Consider the following 9,363-nt stretch of genomic DNA (forward strand, 5'->3'; position numbering starts at 1 on the left):
GTGAGTGTGTGTTTGTGCACGCGTGTGTGGGTGTGTGGGTGTGTGAGTGTGGGCGTGTGTGCACGTGTATGGGTGTGGGTGTGGGGGTGTGTGCACGCGTGTGTGAGTGTGCACGCATGTGTGGGGGTGTGCGTGTGTGCACGCGTGTGTAGGTGTGGGCGTGTGTGCACGCGTGTGTGTGCGCTGACAGGGCGTTGCATTTGAACCCGCTTACACACGCCAGCAGGGGTGTCCTGGCTGGTGGTTGGGGGCGGGGCACACAGGGGTGAGTGGCTGCAATGCCCCCGCCATGTGCTGGGCTGGGCGACATCCTGGTGCGCATGTCGTCTGTCTGTGTCCAGCTTCAGGTGGGCCTCATACGAGCACAGTGCTCGGATAAAACCCTACGCCATCCGACACGACAGAATGGACGCCGTGGTGGGGACGATGTGGGCTGACACGTGTGTACACGTCGCGGCTTATGAGGCAATTTTTCACACGTGTCCTGTTTACCATCTCGGTCACTGTGAAGCAGCTGTGACTGTGTGGGGCTGTCCGCTGGCGGGAGCTGGTGTGTTCTGGAGGTCACCCGGGTTTCTGAGGGAAGCCAACTTGGGTGTGACCTCATGTGACAGGTGAGGTGACGTCTACCTGGCCAGGCTGTCGGGAGGGTTCCAGAAGGTTCTGTGGTCATCCCCCGGCCAGCATCGGCAGCATGGTGCCCTAGACTCTCGCGTCCATATTTAACAGACATTAAATTGGAGCGAGCACTGAGGCAGGCTCCATAGACTCAGAGACGAAAGCCCAGCCTGGGTCCCGGGCAGAGCGGCCGACGCGCCACACCGTGCGGCTCGGGGACGACACGTCGTGTCGGGAGCCGTCAGTCAGAGGAAGTCCTGCTCGCGCTAAAAGCCGGGGACGATGGAGCGGGCCAGGGGAACTCCGGGGTCTGGAGACGGTGCCAGACGCGGGGGACGGTGCGCGCGGACGGGGCACGAGAGGCACACTCGTGCATCCCACACACGGGCCTGTGCACGTGTGTGCACGCGTGCACGCACAGGCCCGTATTCCATGAGCTAGGGCTACTTCTGCGGGCACCTGCCATGTGCTCGGCCAGTCACCGCCACCGAGACTGTGACTGTGCGCGTGCGTGTGCGTGTGCGTGCGTGTGTGTGGCGTACGTGTGCGTGTGTGTGTGCATGTGTGTGGCGTACGTGTGCGTGTGTGGCATGCGTGTGCGTGTGCGTGCGTGTGCGTGTGCGTGTGTGGCGTGCGTGTCAGGGAGCGCGTCCACTGACGATGTGGACTCCTCTGGGTGGCCTTCTCCTCAGTGTGAGTTATTTTCCTTGGCACCTGCCACCTCCTCGGCTCTGCCTTTGGAAGGGCCAGGGGCCCGGCCAGTGGCGCTTTCTCCTGCACAGAAGGTCACGGCCGGTCCCCACGGGCTGTCGCGACTTGCCAGGCGGTGGGTGGTCGGAACGTGTGCAGCGCCCGCCTCTCCCCTCCCGTGAAACCGCAGGCTGGTCATGACACCTCGGTGCCCCCACCCGCGTCCCACAGCCGCGGTGCCTTAAGACGGAGCGAGCCCAACGCGTGTTTTGAACTGAGTTTCATCATTTCCTGGTTTAAGAAGAGAATGAACTTGGGATTTAGAAATTCCGAGTTTGGCGTCGGTTATTAGACACTGAATCCGAGGTGAACATTTTTTTCTTATTGTTGGAATTCCCCAATTACCACAATGAGAACAGTGCCAAGAAAACACTTAAAACTCACTGACATTTCCATTTGTACATAAGATCCAGAAAAGGAACTTTTTCGATATAAAGTTGAGCGAGAATGTCACTCCCTGGGGACAAACGCGAAACTAGACCCTGCCTGAAATAACGTAACCTGCACGGATGGGACGGAGCGTCTGCATTTTTCCCCATCAGTTATTCCGTTTCCAATGCTTGCTTCCCGGGCTGGGGCCTGTCACCGCAGCCTGTCACCGCAGCCTGTCACCACAGCCTGTCACCGCAGCCTTTGTCCGGTCTCCAGGAGCCGGACGTGCGGGCGACCGTGGAAGCTCTGCAAGGCCTCACGTCTCCACCAACCCCGGAGGCCGGGGCCATCGGCCGAGGTTAGCCATCGTGCGTCCGTGTCCGTGAGTCGGCGGGCGTGGTGTGACCGTCAGCAGGCGGTTCTGTCCCTCGTCTTCAGCGGAGCGTGAGCCTGCAGCGCGGTCCGCCATGCCTGGGTGGGAAGGAAACCGGTCTGGCGTTGCGACCCGCGCTCGGCGTGTGAGGGGGAGCCGGGGGCTGTGCCGACGGCGTCTTTGGTGCGCGGAAGTCGCCGGCAGGGCCGTGTCTGGCTCGTCCCCCTGTGCCAGGAAGTGAGCATCGACGCGCGTTCTGGGCTGACAGCTGGAGACGACTCTCGCCCGCCCGAGGACCTCAGGGACGGACGAGTGTGTTCCGAGCGTGAGTGAGCACGCGACCTGCTCTGGGCTGTGCTCTGGGCTGGGGCAGTGAGGCCGTGGGACGTTCCCAGCGGGGTGGCAGCTCGGTGCCCGCCGCCCGCCTCCGCTCCCCGCCCCCGGAGGGCGCGCCCACGGCGTCAGCGGCAGACCCTCCGGTGGGAGCTCTCGCCCCATGGGCCACGGTCCTCCAGCCGAGACCCGACTGCGTGTCCCAGTTACGGCCCCCTGGCGACTCCTCCTGGAACGCGCCCTCGGTATGGAAGGCGGGAGGGAGCAAGCGGCCGCTGGACCCAGGAGGGCGCTGGCCTGCAGGGACGCAGCCGCCATCGACGGCGATGCCCCCGTCATCAGCAGCATGGCTGCCGAACGGCCTCCACGTCCCCGGGTCAGGCCGGGAGCTCTCACCTCTCTCTCCCGAACTGAGCCGGCCACAGACGCCCGACGTTGGGACACTCGGGGGGCCCGGCCTGCGGGTGGACGACTTAATGGTAAACCTGTCACAGCTCAGACTCGGGATGTTTGTGACAGCAAGATGTGTCTTGGTGACAGTTCCCAATACGTGCGAGTGTTGAACCCTTACCTTACACGCCTGGAACTCACACGTCACGTGTTGATGACACCACAATTCAAAACCACAAACACATGGAAATGAAATGGGGGGGTGTGTTTGTCAGCCCCCGCCCCAGCCGGGATGGTTCCGAGGCCACCGGCGAACGCGGGGCGAAGGTGGGGTGAACACAGGGCGGAGGCGGGGCAAACACGGGCCGGGCTGCGCCCACCGCTGTCCGGCTGGTGACGTCATGAGGGAGCGTGGCTGCCACGAGTCTGAATGCAGCGGGAGATGACGCCGGTGCATTCACGGACGGAGGCTGCAGAAGGCGGGAGGGTGGCGGCCGGCGACAGGAGGGTGTCTGAGGACCGGGTGCCCATGCGCCCTTCCAAGCCCACTCTTGCCGGCCGCGAGGCCAGCGGTGGTGTGGAGCTCCGGGCGAGGGAGGCTGCAGTGACAGCTGGCCCTCACCAGCGCCCCTGCGTGTGGCACTGCTCGGAGGCTCAGCTGGAGCCCGGGACCCAGTGTCACCTAGGAGGGGACAGGCAGGCCCGAGGGACTTTGGGGAGCCACGGGGCCTCCTTGCACCACCGGGAAGGGCACTGGGCTCAGCTGCTTTGGCCGCCTGGTCCCGTCCCCAGCTCGCGCTGGGCGGGCGGCTGTCATGGACAGTGACAGTGATGGGGTGTGAGGGAGGAGGGGGCGGACAGGCTGTGAGGCTCAGACCAGGGCCTAGGAAGTTTCGTTGACAGCTAATTTCTATACATTTGTTTAATCCGCTACCAAGGTCACTGGTCAGCCTGCGGCTTCTCTTCGTACTGCCCTCGCCACACTGGCCGCCGGGGAAGGGACACGAAGGCGCATTCCCGACGCCCAGCGGAGAGGAAGTGCCACTGACGGTCGGCCTCTAAGGGCTCCCAGGACGCAGGCATCACCCCGCCAGAGTCAGGGGCAGCCAATCCCTGTGGCCCTGTGGCCCTGTGGTAGCTCTCGGCTCAGATGCCCAGACACCAGGCCTGGCCCCAGGAGCAGCCCCTGTGACGTCCCCGCCACCTGTGGCAGACCCTTTTTTGGCGGGGATTGACTTTGGTCAGCTAATCCAGAGGGAGGAGGTCGTGTGCCTGACAGGCCGCGGGGTCTTTGCTGTTCTGTGAGTTGAAAGTCCGTTTCAGTTTTTAAAAAACTGTTACACACATCATGTAGCGCTTTAATTTCTCTGAAAACGTAAATGCTCGTTTTTGAGTCTTTTAAGGCAAGGTCAGTGCCCCTCACTGCTGCAACTGGGCCTGACGTCCTTCTGAACAGGCCGCGGCGCCTGGAGCAAGCCTCCTCCAGGACCCGAGCTTCCCCAGCCTCACTGCATCGGGGACACGGGACGCTCGAGACGCGACCTGCTTGTGGGTGCCGTGCCCTCATCTGGTGTGACCACATTCTTTACACACTCACTTTTAAAAGGTCATTGAACATTTGCTCTCACAGAAACAATACGTTTTCTCTATATTCATACAACAATGTTTCGTGTCATTTGTTAATTCCAAGAAATGTCATTGCCTTTTAGGTGTCTGACTCATAATACTTAACTTACATAATTACGACAGGCATGGACTGGTTTGGGACAAACAAACACACATACTCTTGGCGAGCACATTTCTACGGGGGGGCGGGGCGGGCACGCCTGGGCGCTGGAGGGGTGTTCACGAGAAGTGAGCGTTCCACGGTGCCAGCGCCGGGCATCGCAGAGGAAAGGGACACGTCTGAGAGGAGCCGGCTGAGGAAAACCACGCCAAAGAGCTTTACGGTGTCGTCGTCATCATCATCACCTTCACCGTCACTGTCACCAGCATCCCACACCATCGTCACCACCATCGTCACCATCACCACCATCGTCACCACCATCGTCACCGTCACCATCGTCACCACCGTCACCGTCACCATCGTCGCCATCACCACCATCATCAACATCACCGTCACCACCATCACCACCATCACCATCGTCACCGCCACCACCATCGTCACCAATGTCACCGTCGCCACCATCGTTGCCACCATCGTCACCACCATCGTCACCGTCACCATCGTCACCATCGTCACCACCATCATCACCACCATCACCACCAATGTCACCGTCGCCACCATCGTCGCGTCGTGACCATCATCAAGGCTAATGGTTTTGATCACCGCATTAGGCTCTACGTTAAGCACGTTGCACGGACTGTCTCCTCCTGTAACCCTACGGCCAAGATCCTGTTTCTTGTTTCCATTTCAAATGAGGAAACTCAAGCTCAATAGGCCAAGTGACTTACTCACAATCGTGTACCTGGTAGGTGAGAGGTGGAACTGAAGCCAAGCCGTCCTGTGTGACATCGTCTCTCCCAAAGTGCCACTGCCACCACCTTACACCTGGAGAACCTGGATGACAGGTATCCAGGTGCCTTGCTGGCCCAGCTCAAGGTGAGGGGGCTAGCGCTGGAGGGCGGCCTGGTCTGACCGCGGCACCCACGGCCTTTCCACCTGACCTCACACGCGCTGTCCCCTGTTGGAAGGGTTCTCAGACCCCGAGCTCCCTGACCCACACGTCTTGCCTCCTCGTGGCCCCTACGAGCTCACACCAACCCAAAGAGGATCGAAGCCGGAACTGGCCCGACGTGGAAATGCCTGGGGTGCCTCTGAGGCTCTCGAAAAGGGATGCAGTGAAGGCGCTGGCGAAGGCCGTCCTTCGGCTCTGCGCGAGTGCGGGGCTCACTCACCGACTCGCCCGTTCCTTTGAGGTGGATGTCGCCAGCCCATAGCAGATCTGGGCTGCAGACCCACGTCTCCGATGCTAACACCTGTGGTCTTACTGCCGCTTCGGCAGCCGAGCCACCGGCAGGAGCCACCACTGGGTCCTGTAGAGCAGCGGTCCCCAGCCTTTGTGGCACCAGGGACTGGTGCTCCCATGAGAAGCTAACGCCTGATGATCTGAGGTGGAGCTGAGGCGGTGATGCTGGCGCTGGGGAGCGGCTGCAGATACCGATGGAGCTTCGCTCACTCGTCCGCCGCTCGCCTCCTGCTCTGTGGCCCAGTTCCTAACAGGCCACAGACCGGTACCAGTCTGGGCCGGGCACCCTGCTGCAGAGCCTCAGGCCTCCCCTGTGGGAGTGCCCGATGGAAGGGGGAGCTGGGTCTTAGTCTGCTGCTAACTCCCAGCATGAGGTGTCAGGGGCGAACCTCAGCTCCCCCGTGGCGTCTGGGTCAGCGTGTCTCATGCCCGTGTTGGCTCGGTCAGCGGAAGGACCGTGAGGGCCCCATTGTCTAACCAAGGATCTGAGATGTGAAGCAAAGCCTGAGTCCAGCCTCGACCCCACGACGCTTGTCTGGGAAGATTCCTTGCCCAGCTCCCCGATCTGGGTCCTGCTCCCCCTACCCTACACCTGCCTCTGGAGGCAACTCAGGGCTCTGCTGTCACTGCCCTCCAGATGCTCCCACCGGTCACTTCTCCTGCTACGACCTGCTGTGGCACAGAGCTTCCCCCACAGCCGGACAGAGCCTTGCCAGACCTGGCTGCAGCCGGCCTCTCAGTGCACCCCAGACCCAGTCCCGCCTGGTCCTGGCTCCTTCCCGCCTCCACACGCTCACGCTCGTACACACACACTCATCCACACGATCACACTCATCAGCACATATGTGTGCACATGCACGCGTGCACACACACACGCACACGGCGTGTTTAACGCCAGGCGCATCCCAGACGCCTAACGAGTCGTTGCTTAGCGGAAGTGACTGAAGCGATGGGATCATCTCATGTCGACGCTTAAAAAGCTGGATGTTTAAATGAGTATCTTTCGAAACACCGCGTTTGGGAGTCTCTCGTCTGCTCCAGTGACGGCCAAAGCATGTCTAGTATTTGCTTGCCCTGAGGTGCCCGGAAGCGGTCCCGCGTGGCAGCGTGAGGTCTGCAGGGCTGGGCCTGGAGCTTCACATGCCACCTGCTTCCAGGACCCTGTTGTCACATCCTGCCTGTGGTCAAACGTGGTTTTAGGGTCCCAAGACCTTAAGTTGCGAGAGCCCATCCGCGGGTGGCTGCCCCGTGGCACCGCCTGCCGAAGCAGGGTCCTCCGCACTCATGGATGGCCAGAGCTTTGTGGAACACAGAGCTTGATGGAGCTCGACGTGTTGGGTCACAGAGCCGATGGCTCTCCTGTGCCCGCACCTGGTTCTCAGCGACCGAAGCTGTTTAGAAACGGGGGACGTGTGCTAAACGCGTGAGGGGCACAGAGGAGACGTGCAGCGTCTCTGAGTGGTCGTCTGGGGGGCGTAACTGCCACATGGTGCTAGCTGTGTCACCGAGCCACAGAGCTGGGCTTGAAGCACCACACGTGGCCCCTCACAGGGTCTCTTCCATGAGGACAGGGCCTCCATCCAGGCTCCACCTCACTCCCCGATCACCCCAACCCCATCGCCTTGGGGGCCAGGGCTGCACGCGTGCACCTAGGGGACAGGGCGTGCAGAGCACCGCACTTTACACGGGCCCTAAGTGTGGCCCGTGGGGTCAGAGTCCCGTAAGGGGACAGTCCAGGCAGCTTGCTGATGTCTCCCTGCTCGGGTGAGCACACAGCTGAGGGTGGCCGTGTGCGCATGTGTGCGTGTAAGTGTGTGCACGTGTGTGAGTGTGTGCATGTGTATGCGTGTGAGTGCATATGTGAGTATATGAGCATGTGTGCACGTGTGCACATGTGTGAGTGTGTGCATGTGTATGTGTGTGATTGCATATGTGAGTATATGAGCATGTGTGCACGTGTACGCGTGTGCACGTGTGAGCGTGTCGTGTGCGCACATATCTGCACATGTGTGTGCGTGTGTTGCGCGTGTCTGTGCGTGAGTGGGCATGTGCACATCTGCAGGTGTGGTGCACGTGTGTGCGTGTGTGTTGCGTGTGTGCATGTGTGTGTTGTGTGTGTGTTGCACATGTGTGCGTGAGTGTGCCTGTGGGGGAGACAGAGACAGAGCGCGCAGGCTCCCCCACTTCACCCCCCGCCCCCGTTTGGCGATGTGGAGCTGGAGCCCACACTAACCTGCCACATCCGCTGCCGCAGGGCAGGGGCCTCCCAGCTGCTGCACCCGCATGAACAGTGACCCCAGAAGGCGCAGGAGCACGGTGCGTGGGGGGCAGGCTGGGCAGACCCGCGCCCTCGGCCGTGTGGCGACCTGCCCCGCCCTGCAGCGCCAGGCCCGCCAGCCCTCAAGGCGTCTGCCCGCAGGCTGCTGGCCTTCCCTCCGTGCTCGGCCCCGAGCTAGGCACCTGCCTCAGCTGCAGCTGCTGGAGAATGTTCCGGAAGGGCCGGGGTCCAGGCACTCGCCCAGCCGGCGGGTCCAGCGGCCGAGCAGCTCGTCACTCAGGAAGCCGGTCGGGAAGTCTCACACCCCGTCCTCCCTTCCTGCTCCACAAAGCCCTCTCCGCGGTGTCCTGGCAGCCGGGGCTGGCCCGTGACCCCGCCATGGCGGGGACGGTGGCAGCCCCCACACGAGGCTGCAGGCACAGTCCAGTCTCCCGCGACTCTGGTCGGGCCGCAGACAGAGCTCGTCCGCCTGAGCCACTGCTCACAGACGCCGGCTGAGCCATCGACGACAGAGCAGGCCCAAGCTTCGAAAACGTCCGATTTGAGCCAGAAATTCCATGCAGACGTCTGAGTCTGAGTTTTGCAAATTGAGCAGACTGTGCACAGCCCGGGACACCCCCAGCACCTACTCAGCACAGACCATCCGACCCCGGCCTTGTCTGCTGTCCCCTGCTTGCTCTGTCCCTCGCCCGTCCTCGGGGGTGGGAGTGGCTCCTGGGCCTGGGCGTGTGACGCCACATAGAGTCAGAGCAGAGGACAGGAGGGGACTGAGCAGGTAACGGCGAGTCCTGGCCGGCTCCGGTGGGCAGGCCCTGGGCCGTCCCGACGCGGGCAGCAGGCGGCTGAGATCTCTGGGCGAGGCTTTCTCAGGAAGCCCCACCCGTCTCGGTGTGGGGTGCGGGGTTTGTGGGCACCTGCTCGGCCCGCCGGCCGCTCCGTCGCCCGCGGCATGTGCTCCCGAGGCCAAGGTCCCCGTCCCGCAGTGCGTGGACCCCTCACTTTTCTTCCAGGACGTCTGCTGTGTGGGCCCCGGGGAGGTGGCCCGGCCCTGTCCGGCCAGCGTGCAGCCGGGCTCTGGGACACCGTCCAGCGCTCGGTTCTCAGCGGCGCCGCGTCTGCCCAGCGCGGCCCCCGCAGGCCTTCACCCGGGCGTCTGGCGGGACGTCTCGCTGCTCTGCTCGCCCCTTCGCCGCCTCTCGGACACAGGAGGCGGTTTCTGCTGGACCCGAGCCCCGTCCAGGGCGGCCCGACACATGCAGCCGGTGGTCCTAGGCCCGCCT

The sequence above is a fragment of the Pteropus alecto genome, unplaced genomic scaffold (assembly GCF_000325575.1).
Source record: "Pteropus alecto unplaced genomic scaffold, ASM32557v1 scaffold195, whole genome shotgun sequence".
Taxonomy (NCBI): domain Eukaryota; kingdom Metazoa; phylum Chordata; class Mammalia; order Chiroptera; family Pteropodidae; genus Pteropus; species Pteropus alecto.